This window comes from Sus scrofa, chromosome 15, assembly GCF_054392235.1.
Source record: "Sus scrofa isolate SSC_HxYL_T2T_F1_AM1 chromosome 15, Sscrofa_HxYL_maternal_Yorkshire_Landrace_v2.0, whole genome shotgun sequence".
Lineage (NCBI taxonomy): Eukaryota > Metazoa > Chordata > Mammalia > Artiodactyla > Suidae > Sus > Sus scrofa.
In genome coordinates, this window is record NC_139397.1 from 68908152 (window position 1) to 68932086 (window position 23935).

General features: G+C 40.7%; 1 protein-coding gene and 1 long non-coding RNA gene across 16 annotated transcripts in view; one reads left to right on the forward strand and one right to left on the reverse strand.

The window, feature by feature from the left end:
- Positions 1-23935, reverse strand: part of RBPMS (RNA binding protein, mRNA processing factor) — a 186947-nt gene that overhangs the window by 113223 nt on the left and 49789 nt on the right. The window lies entirely within an intron of this gene.
- LOC146395894 (uncharacterized) lies at positions 13735-20204 on the forward strand. Its single transcript, XR_014829956.1, has 2 exons — positions 13735-15452; positions 17061-20204. It is a non-coding gene; the product is annotated as an uncharacterized LOC146395894 (long non-coding RNA).

Genomic DNA, 23935 nt, shown 5'->3' on the forward strand with positions numbered 1-23935 from the left:
CTTCTACTGTTTTTATGAATTCAGGTTCAACCCCTACATTTTCCATTCCTCTCTGCAAGGTGATACCACACGGTTGAGTTTCTCACTAGAAATCATGTTGCTACTCAAGGATGGGGGAAAAAAAAAAAAAAGGAATGCTCAATTATAAACCATGTATAATTATTGAACATTTTTCCTAGGTGAAAAATAAGGAGAATATTTTCTAGAATCTTATCACTTTCCATTAATTCTGGCTTGAAGAAGCACAAATCAACAAGCAAGACCCTTTAATTGATCCAACACAGTACACGGTAAAATGTCATGCTATTTACCTGATGTGAACAGCCCCCGAATCATGAATGCCTTATTATTTGTTTATATTTTAAACAGCTGTATTAAGGTATAACTGATACATAAATTACATCATATTTACAATAATTTTCATATATATACCACCTCAGAACAATGAAGACAAAGAACATATATATCCATCATCCCCCTCAAAGTTTCCTTACTTTATGGCCCCTTTAATCTTTTTTATTTTTTGCTTTTTTAGGGCTGCACCTGCAGCATATGGAAGTTCCCCGGCTAGGGGTCTAATTGGAGCTCCAGCTGCTGGCCTATGCCACAGCCACAGCAATGCCAGATCCAAGCCACGTCAACGACCTACACCACAGTTCATGGCAATGTCGGATCCTTAATCCACTGAGCAAGGCCAGGGAATAAACCTGTGTCCTCAGCGATACCAGTCAGGTTTGTTACCACTGAGCCATGACAGGAACTCCACCTCAAGGCTCCTTTAATATTCCACCTTGTCCTACCAACTCTGTCCTACCATCCTCATTGCCAGGCGAGCATTCATCTGCCCTCTGTCACTGCAGATTTGCATGTATGTTCTAAAGTTTTATACAAATTAAGGCATGATTTTTTTTTTTTTTTTTTTTTTTTGGCTGCACCCATGGCATGTGGAAGCTCCCAGGCCAGGGATCAAACCCACACCATAGCAGGGACCACACCAGATCCTCAACCCACTGTGCCACAAGGGAACTCCCAGTATGCATCATTTTTGTCTGACTTCTTTCATTTTAGCAAAATTATTTTGAGATTTATCCACCATGCTGCACTGTATCAATAGTCTATTCCGGAGTTCCCCGTCGTGCCTCAGTGGTTAATGAATCCGACAAGGAACCATGAGGTTGCGGGTTAAATCCCTGGCCTTGCTCAGTGGGTTAAGGATCCGGCATTGCCGTGAGCTGTGGTGTAGGTTGCAGACTCGGCTTGGATCCTGTGTTGCTGTGGCTCTGGTGTAGGCCGGTGACTAGAGCTCTGATTAGACCCCTAGCCTGGGAACCTCCAAATGTCACGGGAATGGCCCTAGAAAAGGCAAAAAGACCAAAAAAAAAAAAAAAAAAAAAAAAAAAATCTATTCCTTTTTATTACTGATAGTAACTGTGTGGCCTCTGAATACATCACACTTCATCCATCCACTCACTCATTTAGGAGACACTAGGGTTATTTCTAATTTGGGCCTTTTACAAATAAAATGATTCTGAACATTCATGTATCACTCTATAAAAGTCTTTATATGGATATGTTTACTTTCTTCTTGGAGAAATACCTAGAAATGGAATAGCTTGATGATATAGCAAATGTACGCTTAAATCTTACAAAAAATTAAAACAAACAAAAAAAAACCCCCTGTCCTTCAATTCCTTGTTTTAATGGCCCAGAACATGATAAATGTTCTGTGTGTACTTAAAACAAATGTATATTCTGCTGCTGTTGGGTGTGGTATTGCATAAATTTCAATAAAGGTCAGGTTTGCTGTTCAATATAATCGTGTGCGTCCCTCGTTCTCACGCAACTTTGCCTGTGATAAACACTCTTTCCAAAGAACGTTATCAAAGCTGTTAAGGCTGAATTGGATACAACTGCCAAAGACACAGACAGTGGAAACCTGCTCTCCTGTATACCCTCCCTGCTATCCACAGCCCTCTTTCCACATTCCAGCAAGTGAACACCAACTGTTCTACTTGGCTGCTCTGGCAACCTAGACAGAGAGGGAATCTCAGCTCCCACTCATTCAGATTTTGGGGAGTATCCATTGTATCTGATGCTATGCCAGGTGCTGACCAGATTACAGAAGTTTCCATGGAAATATTGATAAGCAGATCTTGTGTTTTAAACACCGGAGTACCATTTGTCCAGGAGGGAAGCTTAGCCACGTGACAGCTTATCAATGAAGATCTGGGGAGCTAACTCAGGGAATAAATTATTTACAGTACTAGCCTCAAGAAATAGGCTTTAGAAACTTTTACGTCAAAAATTTACCAAGGAGTTCCCATTGTGGTGTAGCAGAAACAAATCCAACTAGTATCCATGAGGACACGGGTTCGATCCCTCACCTTGCTCAGTGGGTTAAGGATCGGACGTTGCTGTGAGCTGTGGTGTAGGTCACAGACTCAGCTTGGATCCCGCATTGTTGTGGCTGTGGTGTAGGCTGGCAGCTATAGCTCTGATTTGACTCCTAGCCTGGGAACTTCCATATGCCAAGGGTGTGGCTCTAAAAAGAAAAAAAGACAAAAACAAAAACAAACAAACAAAAAATATATATATAAAAACCCCGCTAGAAATGTGGGGGTTATCAGCAAAAGATTACCTGATATAAATTAAGGTTCATCGAGGTCCATAAAGCATATTATGCAACCAACAAAAATAATACACACAAGTATGTCTATGGAGAACAGGAAAAATGCCTTGTAGGAGGTTTTTATATATATATATAAATGTTTTTATCTACATGGGTTAGCCCTGAATGGTGAAATAAGAAGTGATTTTAATGTTTACTAGCTTGTTGGTATTTTCTATCTTTCCATAATAAGCATGTTTTGGCAACTATAAATTTGTTTTGTTAGGTTGAAAACTGCCTAGCGTTTTTAAATTGCTTTCTTTAGGAAACTATAAATAATGTCAATATTTATACAAATTAAATCTGAAGTTTATGGAGAAAACTTTGATGTAAATATTTCAGAATTAGAAGATTCTTAGTGTCTCAACATGAAAACTGATGTACAGAAAAACAAAAACAAAACCCAAACCCCTTTACTCCTGCTAGGCCTAAGCTTGCCACTCACCCATGATAAAAAGAGAATCAAAGCTCTTCTGTTTTGCTCATCAAATTAGAGGCAACTAAGATGTCTGGCATTTTATTTACACACAGACACAAATTACATTTCCTAGAATCTAGTGAAACGGACAAGATATCTTGCCTCTCAATGAAGAGCGAGATTCTCTTCTCTGACAGAACAGACAGGCTGACCAGGAGAAATAACTCTTAAATATCTGCATTATGATGTTATGAGAACAACTCATGGTCTCTTAAATCCCAGTGCTTGGCATCTATGTGTTCTGAATCCTTTCCAGACCTTCTCAGACTAGGAAATTTTCACAGTTAAAAGACAAAAAAATGAACAGATACTGAATGGGAAAATAAACTCTTCCTGAATGAATATCTACTTCACGCCTTTTTATAATGACTGGGACAGAGAATCATGGGGAGGTCTGAAGATATTTTAGTTTCCCTTCCCTTCTATTATGTGTTTTATCTGAGCTATTAAATAGCAAAGCAAAGGGTTCTGCCTTTGCTATGTCTATGGAAATCCCAAAGCTGAGACACGATTCATGCTTGGTTTCCTGGTCACTGAAGGAAAAAGCAACTTCCTGGGACAATAGAAAGCTTAGCTCATTCACAGAGTAACCAATTAGAGCCGAAACAGTAAGGTAAGAGTTTAAGGGATATGTGAATCCATGATCAAATAATCAAGAAAAAAGTGTCCCAAAGCAACAAATGACGCCAAATGAACTTTGTGGCAGGTCAATCATTACCCTGGGCAACACTTAATTTCACAACACTGTTGAAGTTCCCGTTGTGGCTCAGCATTAACGAATTTGACTAGTATCCATGAGGACGTGGGTTCGATCCCTGGTCCCACTCAGTGGATTAAGGATCTGGCCTTGCTGTGAGTTGCAGTGTAGTTGTAGACATGGCTTGGATCTGGCCTTGCTGTGGCCGTGGTGTAGAGCCAGCAGCTACAGCTCCGATTCGACCCCTAGCCTGGCAACTTCCACCAGCTATGGGTGTGGCCCTAAAAAGAAAAAAACAAAAACCAAACACTGTCTATGGACACAGATGTGCCTGGCTCTGGGCCTTTAGAGTTGTTTACTTGATCAGACACACGGGGAAACACATTTCTTAGTCAAGGACACAACATGCCTCACGGAAGGTGGAGACCTGAAGCTGCTGACAGCTCCATCCCAAGGACTCTAATGGATTCTGTGGATGCAGTTCCAACTTCAGATCTACCGTAACAGGACTGGAAGAATAACTGCTGGGAGAAACAGTCCCTGTGCAGGCAAGTTAACAGCAAGCACTTTCCTGCTCAACCATTATCAACCATTCCTACAGAGGCCACAGTTAACATTTTGGCTAAAACCAGCTGTGTGTTCTTAACAGGCACTGCCAACTCCCCCGGGGAAAGACATGTCACATTTCAATGACCTACTTCCAAAGTAATAAACTCTAATTCAATAAGCAAAGTCATTGATTGTGTTGGTCTTTGCTTTCCTGGATAGTAAGGCCAAAACAGGCCTGGAAATGGAAAGGCTCTCTGTTTAATGAAAAACATACAAGATCCTGTAGGTAATCTGGTAACCAACAGAAAAATGCTGAATAATTTCAGTACATAGTAGAGAAGCAGCACACACATTTTTCAGCAAGTGGCCACATCCAGTGAACATCACAGTGCCCCAAAGACTGTTGGCTTTCCTCTCTGTGTGTTATTTATTTATTAAAAGGTCTTAGACATTATCTTAACGACTCTGAGCTGACCTCTTGAAGTTCCAACTTAAATTCACAGGATTGGGAAAGGCAGTCTCATTTTCAAGTGACTCATGAATAACTGTGTAGTCACTCATTTGAAACATTCTGGAACCCATAAGGTGCTTCTATGATCATCTGTCCTCTGCAAGCTTTCTTTCCATCTATCCACATGCTCACATGTACAAATGTAAACTCCAAAAGAAGCTTTCAAATGTGTTCTATGTTGAAATCATTCTTTTGGGGTTTGTTTGTTTGTTTCTTTTTTAGGGCCACACGCGTGGCACATGGAGGTTCCCGGGCTAGGGGTCGAATCGGAGCTACAGCTGCCAGCCTACACCACAGCCATAGTAACAGAGGATCTTAGTCTACCACTTGCACCACAGCTCACACGGCAGCGCCGGATGCTTAACTCACTGAGTGAGGCCAGGGATCGAACCTGGGTCCTCATGGATGCTAGTCAGATTCATTTCCACTGAGCCACAACAGGAACTTCCTGGAGTCATTCTTTTGAGGTTACCATTCTTTCAAATTGCAAGTGGATTCACAGATCTTTCAAAGGGCCTTTTAGAGTGTGAATGTGCTTTTTGGGGTATTGTGCATGCAGCCCAGCTCTAGGCACACAGTATGTATACATCTATGTATACATCTCTCTCGATCTCAGAAATCTACAGAATACCATTGTAGATTCACAGGCAACAGTTAGTGTTTCCATGTCAACATCTGTGGTGACATGGCAAACAAAATGAGGTGACCCCATTTCCCAAGCACCATCATAACAGCACAGTTACAATTTCAAATGATAAAAACTCATTTGACAAAAAGGCAAGAGATTAACATTATAAGAGACAAATTTAAAAGAGAAATACAAGTTAGATGAAAAACAAGGGAGAAAAATGAAAAAGAAAAACAGACTGAAATGGCAACAGACCTAAAAAGTCAAAGAGGCCCCCCCAAAAAAATGCAGGACTATGCACCTAGTAACAAGGACAGAATGATCAATATATACGTATGGATAATAATAAAATCACTCACATTTCAACTAATGACTGAAATAAAAGTCCAATTTCAACAAATGTAATGAGTAATCCACAAAAAGTTTAAGATGCTCAAAACCCTTGCACATTTAAAATGGTGAGTAGACGTGCTTATTTACTGATAGAACAAGGTTCCTGATTATTAATTTAAAAAGCAGGGAGTTTTCTTCCTGGATCAGCAGTTAACAAACCCGACTAGGATGCATGAGGATGCGTGTTTGATTCCTGGCCTCTCTGAGTGGGTTAAGGATCCAGCGTTGCTGAGAGCTGTGGTGTAGGTTGCAGACATGGCTTGAATCCTTAGTTTCTGTGGTTGTGGTGTAGGCCAGCAGCTGCAGCTCTGATTCGACCCCTAGCCTGGGAACTTCCATATGCTGCGGGTATGGCCCTAAAAAGAAAAAATAAAAGCAAACACCTGAAATTGTCCACAATCCCAGTAATTCTTTCAGTGTTTTTATACATTAGTAGATACTCAAGTTAAAAAAAAAAAAAAAGGTACCAAAAGAATATAGACCACATTAATTGTATGTTAATAGGGCAGAGTAGGTGGGATCACACAGAGACCTCACTTTATATATTTATAAACTCCAGCATTTACGTTTTTTTAAGCATAACCTATTTCTTTTAAAAAACAACAAACACAAGCCTGATTATGTCTCCTTGCTTTGAACATATAAACCTTGGGTCCCACCTATTCACCTTTGTCCTTAGTAATTTTCATCTTCCTGCCTGTCCTTGCTCCAGGGAGACAAACTTGATCAAGTAGAAACATACCTTCGTGTACCTTGCTTCACATTTGAATTCTGACCACGAGTCAGTGTTTCTTTGTATTTTAAAAATAAAATCTAACCCAAAAAGGGCACAGATGACTCTAAGGTAGGGAGGTAGGCACAGGACCATCCACCCTGGCTTCAGTCAAAGGCGTGTTCTTGCTTTGTGATCATCCTACTTCCCACCAGGACAAGAACAGAGGAATTACTCGTTCTCCAACATCTAAGGACGTGCCGTATCTCTTCTGAGACCATGAAACAGAAACATGGTTTCAGGGACAGAGAAGATAAGAGTTCCACAAATGTGTGGCAATACAAATCCCAAAGAGCTGGGTTGTTGCAACACACAAGCCTGGGGCAGGGAGTCTCCTTGCCCCAGAGCCCTCCAAGTTTTACACACTGGTTAAATTAGTTTATTCTTAGAGTTCATGTTGTGGCTGAGCAGATTACAAACCCGACTACTATCCAAGAGTATGCGGGTTTGATCCCTGGCCTCACTCAGTGGGTTAAGGATCTGAAGTGCCTGTGGCTGTGGTGTAGGCCGGCAGCTGCAGCTCTGATTCGACCCCTAGCCTGCGAACTTCCATATGCTGCAGGTGCGGCTCTAAAAGGCACAACAAAACAAAACAAAAAAACCCAACTCTATAAACAAAATGCAAATGGGTTTAGTTTGTTGCTATAAGCACCGTCTGAAGAACCAAATTACAAGACTGAACCCAGGTGAGGACTGCTGGTTCTCTCAGGTCCAAAGAAGGCTTTGTTGGCCTGCTACGATTTCCCATTCATATCCTGCCACTATGAAAATGGATTACCACAATGATTCAAATGGCCTGCCAGGCGTTTAATTCTGGTTGCAGCTCAGTAGAAATGGACCAACCTTTGGTCAAGCTCCATTTCTTCTTGGCATTGGCTTCAAGATGGAACAGGTGCTCAAGCTCTTTTTCCTGACAATAGCCACCTACTGGACTTAAAAGACTTGCCCCTTTTCTAGCCCTGGGAAGGTATGTTTTGGTTCAGGAGGCCAGGTTGCTATAGACACCAAGCACTGACTAACCATAGGATAAAAGGGTCACTATGCTGTTGTTCAGGACTCCCAGGTTTGTTTTGGTTTTATATGGATAATTGTTCTGTCCTTTTAAAAGAAAACAGCCACACAATTATACCCATAATGCATAATGTTTGAGGGCCCACTAGTGTTTGCCTTGAGCGATATTCAGTTTGTTGACCCTGTCTGTACAACCAAACGTATACCTTTATTTAGGGCCCATGGAAACCAAGGCCTTTTTCGCCAAGGTGATCAAAAAATTTCTCTTAAGTATCAAGGAAGGAGGAAGACTCATGGAACACACACAGAAAAAGAGAAACACCATGTTCCATAAAGTTGTATGTGCAGGGCTCAGAATATGCACAGGGAATCGAGATCCCAAGTTAGCACAAGGTACATCACACTTCTATGTTCATTCTGGAGGAGCTGACCCCAAAGCCAAGCCTGTCAAGTTATAATGAGATGGTCTCATAATCTCTCTCACCTTGATAGGACTTGTTAAAACCAAAGTCTAATCCGATCTAGGCCACCTCACGCATCTGCTCTATTTCTAAACGGATAAGACAAATCAAGAATTTCTAGGGTTTGGAGTTCCCGTCGTGGCGCAGTGGTTAACGAATCCGACTAGGAACCATGAGGTTGCGGGTTCGGTCCCTGCCCTTGCTCAGTGGGTTAACAATCTGGCGTTGCCGTGAGCTGTGGTGTAGGTTGCAGACATGGCTCGGATCCTGCGTTGCTGTGGCTCTGGCGTAGGCTGGCAGCTACAGCTCCAATTCGACCCCTAGCCTGGGAACCTCCATATGCCGCAGGAGCGGCCCAAGAAATAGCAAAAAAGAAAAAAAAAAAAAGGAATTTCTAGGGTTTGAAACTGCCCTAGCAGAGGCAAATGTGTCTGTACATGCAAAGCACTTAAACCTCATTCAGAAACCTCCTTGGTGCGGTCAGACACAAATGGAGGTGGGTACCAGAGGCAAATTAGGAATTTAGGGTTTGAATTAGCCTAGAAAGGAAATTAGATCTATATGTGTGTGCATAGTTGAGAACTTAACATTATTAATAGGTAATTCACCGAGTGCTGTCAAACACAATATATGGTTGTCAAGTCCTTAGGGTTCAACAAGAAGTTCCTTATAAAGGCAGGGAAAAGCTTTACCCTTTAACACGCCACCCTGGCTTCTCTAAATTCCTTTAGTCAAATTTCAAATGCTTATTCTGTTTTAACACTGGTTGAAAGTACTACTCTTCATCCAATTACACTGCACTGCTTATACTGTTAAAATATGAAGATTTCCTTTTTTTTTTTTTAGGGCATACAGAGGTTCCCAGGCTTGGGTTGCAGTAGGAGCTACAGCTGCCGGCCTACACCCCAGCCACAGCAACGCAGGATCTGAGCTTCATCTGCGACCTACACCACAGCTCACGACAATGCCAGATCCTTCACCCACTGATCGAGGCCAGGGATCAAACCCGCAACCACATGGTTCCTAGTCAGATTTGTTTCTACTGTGCCACAACGGGAATTCCAAAATATGAAGATTTTCAAATGGATACTTTCATTCAGTGTAACCAGAAACTTGCCTTCTAATTTGCTATAGTGTGGTTACCCTCAGGGTTTCTTAATCCTATAGAGTACCCTGAAATTGTCAAAAAGATGCCCTGGGCTACTCACAATACAGACTTCTCCAAAGCCTAACAAAGTAAAATCTAAGCAGAAAATATGAAGAGATAGTATCCCAAGACTTCTCCATCTGCACAGTTTGGGTGACTGTGATTTTACAAAGCAGATCTGTTCAAAGAAAAAGCCATTCTACCTCTCCTAAATTACACAGTAAAAACAATTCCAGATGGCACAGAGTTCTTCATGGTCACTTTAAGTACCTGGAAAAAATTAGCAGTAGCAGATTACGGTCCCAACAGTCCCCAGGGGTCTAAATGCATTTACTGCTTTTGATACCAGTTGTGGACAAACTCCATCTGATGAACTTGATCCCACTGTCAACGTCAACTTGTAGCACATTCTTAATAACCACCCACAATGCACCACAGTTGTTAACTACGGCAGGTTTGAGAACTGCATAAGTTTGAAAAAGTTGTGGGGGAAAAAAAGATTTGCGCCCCAATGTTTAGCCGTGGGGAACTACCCAATGTACACCTTGAAATTCTTTGGTGTCAGGTCAGTACACCTTCAAAACGAAAGTTCTCTCCCACATGACAGTATCTCAGTTCTTGGCGGTAAACCTCTAAGTATCTACAGAATGAACTAAATGGGTGAATTTAAGTATTAAATTGTGACTAAGAATTCACTACTAAGAGTGAGGCATGAAAGAGCCATTTGATCTTTAAGACCCATACATGGATAAGTATGAAGAAGAAATAAAGGTCCTTGTGACTTTCAAATGTGCATTTGAGAGGTTAAGTACTCAAGGCAGTGAAAAAGCACATGTAGTTAAAAAAAGAAGATCCACACACGGGAGCTCGGCTGCTGGGACTTGAACTCCAGTTCTCCAACTGACTACACACCTTGGACCAGTCACTTCTCCATTCACAAGTTTCTTCTTCCAGAAATTCGAGACAATATGGGTAACCCACTTGTGGTAGCTTTAAAGTATGTCCACGAAATCTTTGCTATTTTTCTCCCATTCACCAAATAGAGCGTTAAGTTCCTTCCCCTTCAGCATGATTCATTCTAATGAACAGAAAATGGCAGAAATGCCAGTGTAAAGTCCCTCCACTACCCTCTTCATTTATTTATTTGCCTTTTTGGGCCACACCCTCGGCATATGGAGGTTCCCAGGCTAGGGGTGCAAACGGAGCTGTGGCTGCCGGCCTACACCACAGCCACAGCAACGCGGGATCCAAGCTGCATCCATAACCTACAACAGAGCTCATGGCATCTCATATAACACGTTAAATTACAATAGCAAATAAATAAATTTAAAATATTTTAAATTACTATTGGGGGAAAACTTGGAAGGTCAAGTCCAGAGATTTCCACAGAGCAGACATATACATGCAGGCTATTAACGGAGTTTTGATGAGCTTACCAAGAACCACCCACTCTTATAAACCTGTTTCTACATGAGAATTTCAGCCAATGTTTGTATTTACAACACCCCATGACTGAAATATGAATTTTTAAAATAATCTACTTTGAGTCAGCTACTTCCTTTAATTTACAAACTAGTTTACTTTCAATACTACAAAGCCCAGTGCTTATAATGCATTCTTCCAGTAAAAGAGCAAACTTCAATGTTTAAGTTTAGATTGCCTCCTAGCTTTTCCAATTGTAGGAATTTTCAATTCCAGGATACGTTCAATATATTTCCACTGTAACTTATCACCTCCCAGCCCACTAAAGGAACTACCTCTCTATTGAGACATAGTTGTTTGATTTTTTTTTTTTTTCTTTTTACTGCCGCACCTGTGGCACATGGAGGTTCCCAAGCTAGGGGTTGAGTTGGAGCTGCAGCTGCCAGCCTACACCACAGTCACAGCAATGCCAGATCCAACCCTTGTCTGCGACCTACATCACAGCTTTCGGCAACACTAGCTCTGTAGCCCACTGAGCGAGGCCAGGGATCAAAACTGCATCCTCATGGACACTATGTTAGATTCTTAACCTGCTGAGCCACAACAAGAACTCCTATTTTGTTTGATAACCACCTGTAATCATATCTGTTTATCATTTATGTGGCCATCTGAATCAAGTCAATATTAAGTTTATATATTACTTATGTGTAATTATGCAAAGGGATGCAGGTCTCAGAAGACCTGACATGACTTACAAGCAGGAGTATATTTGTTGGCTGGGGGCACTGCAAGACCTAACAATGTCAGAAAGAAATGGTGAGGTTTGAGGTTGAGAAATAACCTAGATTTAAAAAGTATAATATATGTTTTCAAAAGGATCTAAAATATTTAAAAGTTTAGTGTATATTTAACCTGGGTTTCCACAGCACTGTAACTTTTCAATTTCTATAATAGAAGGAAAAGACCACTAAATGGAGCCTGGTAGTTAAAATCACATTGCTGCTTCAAAACTAGCTATTGAGGGCTTTAGGCACAGACTTCTTTAAGCCTTGGCTTCCTCATTTATAAAATGAAGGTGTGGAATAGCTGAACTTCAGGTTCCATCTCAATTCCAAAGGTATAGTGAAAGGAAAGGCTTTTGGTAAAAGCATACTGGGTCACAGGACATCAGTCAAGAAGACCTAGTTCTTGCCATTGAGAACCTCTCAATCAAGCCACTGGAACATATATCTCATTGTTTATGTAAGTATATCTTTTGGGTGGGGGGGGGGCTGCACCCGCGGCATATGGAAGTTCCCTGGCTAGGGGTCCAATCGGAGCTGCAGCTGCCGGCCTACCCTACAGCCATAGTAATGCAGGATCTGAGCTGCATCTGCAACCTACACCACAAGCTCACAGCAACGTCAGATCCTTAACTCACTGAGAGAGGCCAGGGACCAAACCCACATCGTCATGGATACTAGCTGGATTCGCTTCCACTGCGCCACAACGGGAACTCCCAAGGATATCTTTTAAATTGTGTAATTTTTTTTTACAGTAATAAAGTAGAATGTTGTCTTAAGCCACAAATTGAAAGAATTTAGCAGTTGTTAGTGGGAAACACATAATGGGCTCCAGAGTTACTGACATGTTCTCAGTTCAGACACACTGACCTAACAGCCATGATGGAATCTATTTGTATTGGGTTTTTTCCTTGTGAGAAGGAATGACTTAAGAGCATTATGTTTAAGCATACAAACTCCGGAGGCGGACTACATGGATTGGAATCCCAGCTCCCCCACCTATAAGCTAAGTGATCTTGGACAGACTATTAGGTAATTGGAGCCTTAGTTTTCTCATTAGTGAAATGGGAGACAGAATAAAACTGACTTCATAGGGTCTCTAAGAAAATTAAGTAAGTGAATATTTGTAAAGTATACAGAAAAGGACCTGGCACATAGTAAACATTGTACAAATTTTTGTTAAATAAGTAAAATAAATATAACCCTTCAACTGCTATCAGGTAATAGTTTTTGCTGGTGGGGCAAAATGAACACTAAAGAATGAAATTAGTCAAGTCCTGAAACTTAGGACTTCATTTAGACAGCTAAAGATACTTTGAAAAATTACCCATAGTAGTTTTTCAACAACAGCTATTAAGGAAAAACTAGACCAATGAACCAACTGCATACCACTTAGGACAAACCCTGCATTATTAATCCTGAATTTTCAGAGTGAAAGGCTGTTGTTGACACTACCCCCACACCCTTCCAGGAACTTCTTAGAATTCCTTTTCAAGGTTTAAGGTGTGAATGAAAGTCTGCACTTGTAATATAACATATTTGTAAAGAACACAAAACAGTACACTTTCCAGAAACCAGCTATTTTCCATTTCATGAATTTCAAAGAGTGTTAGACCCTGGGGACCCGTGAAGGACCTTCCATAGTGGACATGACTCAGCCTGCCGGGGATCTGCCTGGAACCTGAGGTGCCAGCCCAGCTCCGGGCAGAACACAGGCTAAGCTATGCATGGCCAAACAGTTCTCACCACGCCAGAGTCTGTGTTCTAATAAGACCAAATAAAGATACAACCAACTTCCCAGATTATGCTGTTCTGCCGTGCCAAAACTTCTCAATCATTCTTCCAAAATGGCCATGTCTAAGCTATTAATTAAAGTGAAACTTACTTGGAGCCTAGTGGAAAAATTGCTGAATGTTCCAAATACAATAAAACACAAAATGTCATCAGCCACCTAAAAAAACAGTCTATGTATATACTGAGCTACAATATGCCAATGATTAAAAAAAATTTTTTTACTGTGATTAACACTGCATACCACACGCAATACACTTTTTTGCTAAGTGAAGTTGTGTCACAGGTTCTGTGAACGCAGGGAAGATGAGCATGGATCCTTTCACACCTCACCCCATTGACACTATCCAAGTGTAAGCAGTACTTGGCCAACTGGCCCGTAACTCTCACATGACCCTCTCTAAAGCTAGTGTAAGCATCTTCGTTTTTTTTTTTTGTTTTGTTTTGTTTTGTTTTTTTTTGTTTTTTTCCCTCCAAATGTCTTCATCTGTGCTGGAGCATCCCATTCATTCATCAGAAATTTTAAATTTTGGAGTCCCTGATGTGGCTCAGTGGAAACAAATCTAACTAGCACCCATGAGAAAGTAGGTTTGATCCCTGGCCTTGCTCAGTAATAAGGATCCAGCTATGGTGTAGGTCACAGATGTAGGTCACAGATGCAGCCTGCACTGCTGTGGCTGTGGTGTAGGCCAACAGCTACAGCTCTGATTCGACCCCTAGCCTGGGAACCCCTATATGCCGCCAGTGTGGGCCTAAAAAACCAAAAAAACAAAACCAAAACCAAAACCAAAAACCAAAACACCAAAATTATCAGATACACATTACACATCCATTTGCACACACATTTGGTTTGGGCAATGAATAAAAACAAAAGCAAAATTATTGCTTTTCTAACCTCATAATCAGCACTGCTATAATATGCATCTGTTTCTTCCAACTACATTAGAACAAAATTCCCAAGCCTCTGGCCTTCAAACTCTCACATTTATGGTTCCTTTCTCTTATTTAACATTTCCTCCCTGTCCTAAGCATCTCTCATACTCTACTTGTTCCTGACTAAAAGCCTTTTCTTTTAGTTATTCTTTACTCAGAGAGAAAGCTCCCTTCCGGACTTGAAAGCCCAAATCAAGTGTCCTTCCTTCTCCAAAGCAGCAGCCTTCTGTGACAATTCTACTACCTCCTTCCTTCCTTGTTCAACTTCTGTCGCATTGTTTGTAGCACAGTCATTTGTTTTATTCTGTCTCTAATTGTTGCTCAGAGTTAAATCTTTTCCAATTAAACTATAAATTCCTTGAGAGCAGGGACCATATACTGTTCACCTATCACTATAATGCTGAATGATGGATCTAAATGTAAGATTAGGCATTCAAGTCCCTTTCAGATCTGACATTTACAGATGATCTTGGCTATTTCTGTGAAATGATGACTCCCCAGCTATAGTACTTAAATTATTTCATGGAAATGGTCAGGATCGCCATTGTAACAGGAAAAGGCTCCTTTTCTATCTGTCCATCAAAAACAATTATTTAATCCCATGAAATGATTTACAGAGTACAAGAATTTGAGATCCCCAATTAAGCAACGTGACCTAATTTCATAATGGATTTAAACAAATAGATTCAGTGACTTCTAAGAGAGCAGCTTTAAGCATCTGATAATTTTATTTGTTTTAATGCTCAAGACACAAGGATTACTCTAATCCTAGGTCAACACAATTTGTTCCTTTCCAAGAACAAGCTTTGTTCTGCAAAATTCAGAAAGGATGGCACACAAACATTTTCATTACAAGAAGATGCATAATTCATTTCTCTAAATAATAATAGTAATAAGTTGATCTGAGGTTAAGGCACATTTGAGAGTTAAATGTAAAGGAGTTCTAAGAGATAGCACATCATGTATTTAAGCCCCTTCCCACACCAATGTCTACACTTCAAAGGTATTTTAGGATGCTTCAGCATTTCACCATCTTAGATCTTCCTAACACTTGCCATCTTTATGTTTTCAAAGGAATACAAGTAGTACAAAATAACTTAGGTTAATTTTGAAGTCCCTGAAAAACATAAAAACTAGTACTTAGTTATCTGTATTTTCTTTTTTTGACTTTTTTTTTTTTTTTCAGGGCCGCACCCATGGCATATGGAGGTTCCCAGGCCGGGGTCCAATGGGAGCTATAGCCACTGCCCACAACCACAGATACACCAGATCCAAGCTGCATCTGTGACCTACACCACAGCTCATGGCGATGCCGGATACTTAACCCAGTGAGCAAGGCCAGGGATCGAAGCTGCATCCTCATGGATACTAGTTGGTTTCGACAACCACTGAGCCATGAAAGGACCTCCTAGTGATCTGTATTTCTGATTTTCAGTTCTTAGTCAATTCTGAGCTGCCTCGTTACCACTCTTAGGGCAATATATGTGTTTGAAAAAAAAACAAAAAGGGTGTCATCAGAAAGATAATCTGCTGAGGGAAAGAGCACATAATTCGGTGTTACTCAAATATGCTTGGTTACAAGAATGTTGAGGGTGTCTGTTAAAAAACAGATTGCTGGGTCCTTCCCCCAGAAGGTGATTCAATTGATCTGGGGCTGAAGCTTAGGTATCTAAATGTTTAACAAGCAACACAGCTGATTTTCCTGATCAGACCCATCTGCCATACCAAGTTGTCAAATGCACAGGAAGGTTTTCTAGTTTTAAAAGACCATATGGAACAATATTCAATTACACTTACTCCCACGGAGATGAGGTTGTGGCCCTTGAAAGCCCCTCACTGCCAAAGGCCATAGGGCCTGCTGGGGAGTCTTTGCTTGACCCTAGAGCATAGGCCTCTGAGTCAGGCCCAAAGTGGATCTCACACAGGCAGAGAAGAATTAGACTTTTTTTCATGTGAGAAACAGATTTGCGAATCTATTTTATAAGGTACTTCTGCATTTATCTTGAAGGAAATCACTATGTCTGTGCTTCAACTAGTGATATGATGAACTCTCACTGTAATTTGTTATTGAAGAGAATGTAATAAAAGAATAATTCCCCTGAGACACTCCCTAAATTTCTGAGAAGTTAAACAGTTTATGGCTGCTTTGTTTTGGAAAAGTAGAATATCTGAGAAGCAGAACAAGAGACCAATAGGCAATCATTATTGACAGCTTATTACTTGTACAGAGCAGTAAAGCAGTGTGCACATTATCTCACAGGAATGTATTCAAATGTAGATTCTGATGCAGTTAATCCACTGTGGGGCCTGAGACTGCTTTTCTAACCAGCTGCCTGGTCCGTAGAACACAGTTAAAAAAAAAAAAAAAATGTAGGAATGATTGCCAAACTTTTATGAGCATTAAGGTTGACAGGGAGGAGGACATGTGGTTAATTAAAATGAAGATTCTGGGAGTTCCCACTGTGGGTCAGAGAATTAAGGACCAAACGTTGTCTCTGTGAGGATGGGTGTTCGATCCCTGGCCTTGCTCAGTGGGTTAAGAATCTGGCGTTGCCACAGGCTGAGGCTCATATTTAGTGTTGCTGTGGCTGTGACATAGCCCCAGCTGCAGCTCCCATTGGATCCCCAGCCTGGGAACTTCCATATGCCACAAGAAAAACAAAAATAAAATGAAATGAAAATTCTTTGTCTTCATTCCTGGATGTTCTGATTAAAGCTGGGACCCTGGAATCTGCATTTTTAAACAGGGTCCTTCCTAATGATACCCATATAGGCAGGCAGCTCATAGAACACACACAGAGAAATATCATTATGGAGGTCACAGAATAATTATGTGGAGGTCACATCATAATAAATTTGGTATCTCTTTCTTAAGAATTTATGAGGGAAAGAAGACACCTACGCCAAGCAGCCATACTTCAAAGCAGCCAAAGCAGTATGAGATACGTGTTAAGAATAGTACTCACAATTTGCTCTAAAGTTAGCAGATATTGATATTTTAGGAAGGAAAAGATTTTGAAGTTTTGAGTAGCAAACAGAAATGATTAAGTATGAAAAGAATACTCTTTCAACAAATAGCATATTCATATGACAAACAAATGCCAGAATGCCTGGCATTCTGACAAGAAATGGTTTGATGCTGAGGCAAGCTGTTCTGGTGGTATCTGTCCCATAGTAGAAAATATGGGACAAACATCGTACGGATGGGCAGGAATTTGAGGCATAAGAATCACGTGGTACTCTTCCCCATTCAGGCATCTTTAAGAGGCCAAAGACCATTTAAGAGGTCAAAAACAGAATGACAGGTACTAAACCCAAAGAAACAAGAGAAGAACCAATCCTATGTACTAAAAGAAAAAAAAATTGTTCCCGTCGTGGCTCAGTTGTTAATGAACTTGACTGGTAACCATGAGGATGCAGGTCTGATCCCTGGCCTCACTCAGTGGGTTAAGGATCCAGTGTTCCCATGAGCTGTGGTGTAGGTCGAAGACACAGTTCGGATCCCGAGTTGCTGCGGCTGTGGCTGGCAGCTACAGCTCCGATTAGACCCTTAACCTGGGAAACTCCATATCTCACAGATGCAGCCCTAAAAGACCCAAAAAAAAAAAAAAAGGATTCTTGTGGGAGGTGTATCAATGGGGAGTTAGTAAGGCTGGCCACAATGACCATTTTCATCTACTGTGTGAACAAAATGCCAGTACAGAATATCTACTTCCAACCTAGGGATTCTCCACCCTCTCCTCCCCTGTTAACATCCAGCGTTTTGTTTGTTCTAGTCTGGATGTCTTCTTTGTAAGTGGCAATATCCGGTAGAGCCATTTCTGCACATCAAACATGAATTATTCATTCCTGCCCACTTTTCCACAGGCTGGACTCGATGGATGTGGGTTTGTTGGCTACTTCTGAATAGAAGGCCTCTGGAATTCCCATATTTTTCATGATAACTAAGCCATGATGACTATAAAATACACTTCTGATTACTGCCTTCCTCTTATTGAAGTTTGACTGACACTGAACTTAATATAATACAACCTGTATTAATGACATCTTGGAAAATGGAATGCAGTCTTGGTGAGGCAGCTCACAGAGGACAAAGGCAGAGTGATATGAGGGAAAAAGCACTTGACCAGGAATTTTGAGTCGGGTATTCTAGAACTAAACATCTTTGACCTCTGCTTCCTCCCTCAAAATTGTTGTCTCTGGATGTGCCGTCTTTCTGGGGTTGCCTGAAATAATACTGAAACTAAAGCAATGATGGAAAAGAAATAGAAACAACAACTTTATTCAAGGCTAATGACAATTCCCAAATCAAGACTGCATCTAGCTGTTGACTATGGTGCATTCCCTAGTAGATGGGAGCCATTTGTATAGATCCTTTTGATTTTTAAAAACAAATGGGAGCAATGTCTCCATAAATAAAATCAGCCCTCAACTCTGCACAACGATCTCCTGTTTCTCACTTGCTTTCCATTCTTATCAGTATATCCATCACTAATAGACTGTTTCCTGCTGGAAAACATCAGTAAAATGACAATTTTCCCTGAGAAAAGACACTAGCCCCATTCATACTTCGAGAGGGCCTGAAATAATGGGAGCTATTTCCAAAGAGAAAATGGTATGTGAAGAGGGGGAGATAATCCTTACCAAAATCTCAACTTCGTTCCTGTACAAAGCATGCTTGCTTTGCTTGACAACTCTCACATGATCTAGATCAAAACACCTACTAAATAATGAAAGACAACTCAACCTTGCCTAATCAACAAAGCCTCATGAGTACAAACCCTGTGTCAACAGCTGAAGTAATACCTGGTATACATCATTTTATACATGAGGTTTATTAGATATTAGCTCAGGGAGGTACGAAAAAAAATCCGAGGCTTAGGGTACTAAGATGGGAGGTGTGAATGAATCTAAAGACCTCGGGAGTTCAGGCCACTGAAATGTGTTGGTCTGCCTACTTCTGTTACAGAGCAGGTTATGAAAAACAAAAAGACCCCCAAGTTGCAGCACCCAGGGCCTGAACAAGGCCCAGATTCACGATCCAAGGATTAGAACATTTCAGGACATGCAAATGATTAAACAGTCTACTCCCAGGACTTTAAAAGCTGTCTACTTTTAAACAAATATTAAGATGCTGGCTAGTCACTATGCTTCTTGTATGTTTTCTACTAATTTTAATATATGTAGTAAGATTTTCCTTAAATAAACACACCTGCCTTTCATCAATGAGTATCATAAAAGGCTAAGGAAAAATAATTTTGCTCCAAAGTTTCTCTATTATTAAAGAATGTTTCCTTAAACTGAAGGAAAAGCTCATTTTTATTGCTTTTAGTCAATGGGAAACCAAATAAAACCAAAAATGACAGAATATGCTAACAGCTACATTCACCTGAGTTGCTATAGAAGACTATGCTATCTTTTAGAACCCTAGTTATTTTTTCATCGTCATGCAGCTCTGGAAATACCATGCATTGTATGTGATGACTTCTGCCCATTCAAGTGTCATGAGTTCCAAGGAAGGAATTGTGACTGAAGGCCTGAGCTGGGTGGAGGGAAATAATCAAAGCTGCTCATTGCTCACCATTTCGGGTTTCCAGCCAATACCACAGGTATGGGGTGAGGTGTTCTGCTTACACCCTAACAGCCCCTACCTAAACTGATCTCCCATAGTCTCCTACTGTCTCCCCTAAGTCTAGTTCTAGGTACAAGGAATAGAAGCAAACAAATCAGGTTGTAACCATCCATAGTTCCCACCAGACTGACGTCTACTTGGTAGACTTTCCAAAGGAGTTCATCTGCAAGTTCATTTCATTCTGAACTGTTTAATCATTAATTCTGAGCAACTAGCATGCAAGTGATTAAATATTCTACCTCCAGGGCTTTTTTTTTTTTTTTCCTTTTCTAGGGCCGCTCCCGTGGCATATGGAGGTTTCCAGGCTAGGGGTCTAATCGGAGCTGCAGCCACCAGCCTACACCAGAGCCACAGCAATGCAGGATCTGAGCTGCGTCTGTGACCTACACCATAGCTCACAGCAACACCAGATCCTTAACCCACTGAGCGAGGCCAGGGATCGAACCCGCAACCTCATGGTTCCTAGTTGGATTCGTTAACCACTGAGGCACGACGGGATCTCCCCTCCTGGACTTTTAAAACAGTCTACTTTTAAACAAATATCAGAATGCTAGCTATTCACTGTGCTTCGTGATTGCAAAGTGACTAAAAATCTCAACTTTTGTAATTTTAATCCATTCTCCCACCCTCATTGTAAGAGGAAAGTCATTTGAGAGAAGGAAACTATGCATTAGTTTATTTTGATGTGGCAACCTGCCCTCCATCTGTGTCCCCTGTAATACCTCCATTTGTTTAAAAGAAAGATAAACTGTTCTTTAAAAAGGCTTGGAGCCCTACTTCTAACAGGACATCCTAGTTGACTTGGAGTCTAACTAAATGTAAATTGTAATTTTTCATGATTCTCTGTTGAAACTAGATTTTGCCCATAAAACTGTAGACTCTGGTCCTAAATGAGCTCTTTCTAAAACAATGGAAAAGTACTCTCAAGACAAAACACCCAAGAGACTATGAGGAGTAGGAACCCCAGTCTCAGAGTAGTGACATCCCTCCAGTCCCGGAGGCCCAGTCTCTCCCTGTGGGAGGGGAGGGGGCAGTGCCTACATCTATCTCCTCCTAGACAAAAAAATAAATAACTAAAAATAAAAAGGAGTTCCTGTCATAGTGCAGTGGTTAATGAACCCGACTAGGAACCATGAGGTAGCAGGTTCTATCCCTGGCCTTAGTTCACTGGGTTAAGGATCCGGTGTTGCTGTGAGCTGTGGTGTAGGTCGCAGATGTGGCTCAGATCCCTTATTGCCGTGGCTCTGGCATAGGCCCGTGGCTACAGCTCTGATTAGACCCCTAGCCTGGGAACCTCCATGTGCCACAGGAGCAGCCCTAGAAAAGGCAAAAAGATAAAAAAAAAAAAAAAAATCTCCTCCTGAGAGGAAGTAGTGGGTGAGGAGGTTAGACTTCATGACCCAAGATGAGGAAGGGGACCTGATTTAAGCTGCATCAGGATATGGGAATACAGGACTCAGAAGAAGAGATCATATTAGAGATTCCAAGTATTTTAACTGAAAAGCCAAGTTTAAAAGTGCTGTGAGGAGTTCCCATTGTGGCTCAGCGGGTTATGAACCCAACCAGTATCCATGAGGATGGGGCTTCAATCCCTGGCCTCGCTCAGGGGATTAAGGATCTGGTGTTGCCATGAGCCACGGTGTAGGTCACAGATGTGGCTCAGATCCCGGGTTGCTGTGGCTGTGGTGTAGGCCGGTGGCTACAGCTCTGATTCAACCCCTAGCCTGGGAACTTCCAGATACTGCAGGTATAGCCCTTAAAAAATAAAAAATAAAAATTTTTTAAAAGACAACAACAAAAAATGCTGTGAGGAGTTCCTGTTGTGGCTCAGGAGTACCAAACCTGACTAGTATCCAAGAAGGGCACGGGTTTGATCCCTGGCCTCACTCAGTGGGTTAAGTTTCCAGCATCGCAAGTGAGCTGCAGTGCAGGTTGCAAATGCGGCTCAGATCTGGCCTTGCTGTGGCTGTGGGGCAGACTAGCAGCTGTAGCTCCGATTTGACCTCTAGTGTGGGAACTTCCACATGCTGCAAGTGCGGCCCTAAAAAAATAAAAATGCTATGAAATTTTCCTCTCTTACTTTTAGGCTTTCATGTGAGAGAAATACAACTATTATGCTTACATCACATTACTTTGTTTCTCATTGCAGCAGCCAACATCATACTGCATGCATGCATACACATACCAGGAAGTTACTCCAATGCTATGAATATCTCATTTTAAAGCTAAGTTTACTAAACAAACAACTGCAAATTAGTCTACCTGTATTAAATCTTAAAATAGAAAACAAACCAAAGAACCTGAGAGATCTTGTTTTTTTCCTTAGCCTTCTTGGCTTTTGAGCAGCAAGTCTGAAACAGAGCAGTCTCATCTTTAATGATTGCTGGCCTTAATGCCTACTTGAAAAGAACTAAAATATAGCATTAAAAATATAATGAGATTACTAAAAATAAATTGCACCAGATGACCTAATGTACCTCACATATTAACCATAATAAAAAAGTGAACTAGAAGGAATCTCTAAACACAAACTATAAAATCATCTTAAAATTAATATCCCGCCATCAGTATGACATGAAGCAGCAACAGACAGGAATTTATACAAGAAACAAGGCTTACTTCAACAAGGTGATTTTTGGTAATTTTTGATCTAACTTTCCAAGGTTTTTTGTTTTTTAGGACCACACTCACAGCACATGGATGTTCCCAGACTAGAGGCTGAACTGGAGCTGGAGCCACTGGCTTACATCACAGCCACAGCAACTCAAGATCTCAGCCTTGACTGCAACCCACACCGCAGCTCACGGCACCGCCAGAGCCTTAACCCACTAAGCGAGGCTGGGGATCAAACCTGCATCCTCATGGATGCTAGTTAGATTCATTTCCACTGAGTTACAAGGGTATCTCCTCCAAGTTATTTTTAATATGCCATATTGGTACATCTTTAAGAAATAATAAAATCAGTTTACTAAGTCCCCACATGAATATTCTTATAGGCAGACTAAAGATAAATGATACAGAAATGTTAAAAAACATAAAAACTCCACTATCAGCTTTACTTCTACAGAGAATCAGCTATTTTTACAACTAATGGACTACTAAATTATAAATGAAATAAAAGTGGAATTTATAGTTCTTCAGAGAATAGATATACTCCGGCAGATTAAAAGATTATTCTCCCGAAATACCTATGTATTTAGCTACTTTTGTCAGTGTTTATTACAGATATAAGGATAATAACATTTCCTTTAAAATTTTATATTTGCCCTTCATAAAGTACATAGATTCTGCTTCTAGTATCTGTCTTATCTTTTCAAAAGCATACATTATTCTTTCAAACATTTCCAAATTCTCCTTTTGGTCAGACTCTTAACTGGCAAATACATATACTAGGTTTAAAAAAAAAAAAAATGAAAATCTAGAACTCTTGCTGTATAGCATAGGGAACTATATCTAGTCACTTGTGATGGAAAATGATGAAGGATAATGTGAGAAAAAGAATATATATATGTATGACTGGGTCACTCTGCTGTAGAGTAGAAATTGATAGAACACTGTAAATCAACTATAATGGAAAAAATAAAAATCTTTTTAAAAAAATCTACAACTCTATTTTCTTCTATAAGCTGAAAGAGATTTTCAATGGATTTTAATAGGATAAAACAAACTGCTAGACTTTCAAGCCAATCATAATATAACCATGAATTCATACAAAACAACTAATTCCAGTCATAAGCTCATAAGGCTCCACTCTTGGAAAAGAAAGCTAAAAGTTAAGGAGTGCTTTAAGTTACTTCTAAAAATATTTCTACAACAGAGTTCCCGTTGTAGCTACACTGAAACAAACCCAACTAGTATCCATGAGGATGTGGGTTCAATCCCTGGCCCCGCTCAGTGGATTAAGGATTCGGGGGTGCAGCGAGCTGTGGTGTAGGCTGCAGATGCAGCTTGAGTCTAGTGTTGCTGTGGCACAGGCCTGCATCTGCAGTTCCAATTCATCCCCATAGCCTGGAAACTTCCATGTGCTGCAGGTGTGGCCTTTTATCTTTTTTTTTTTTTT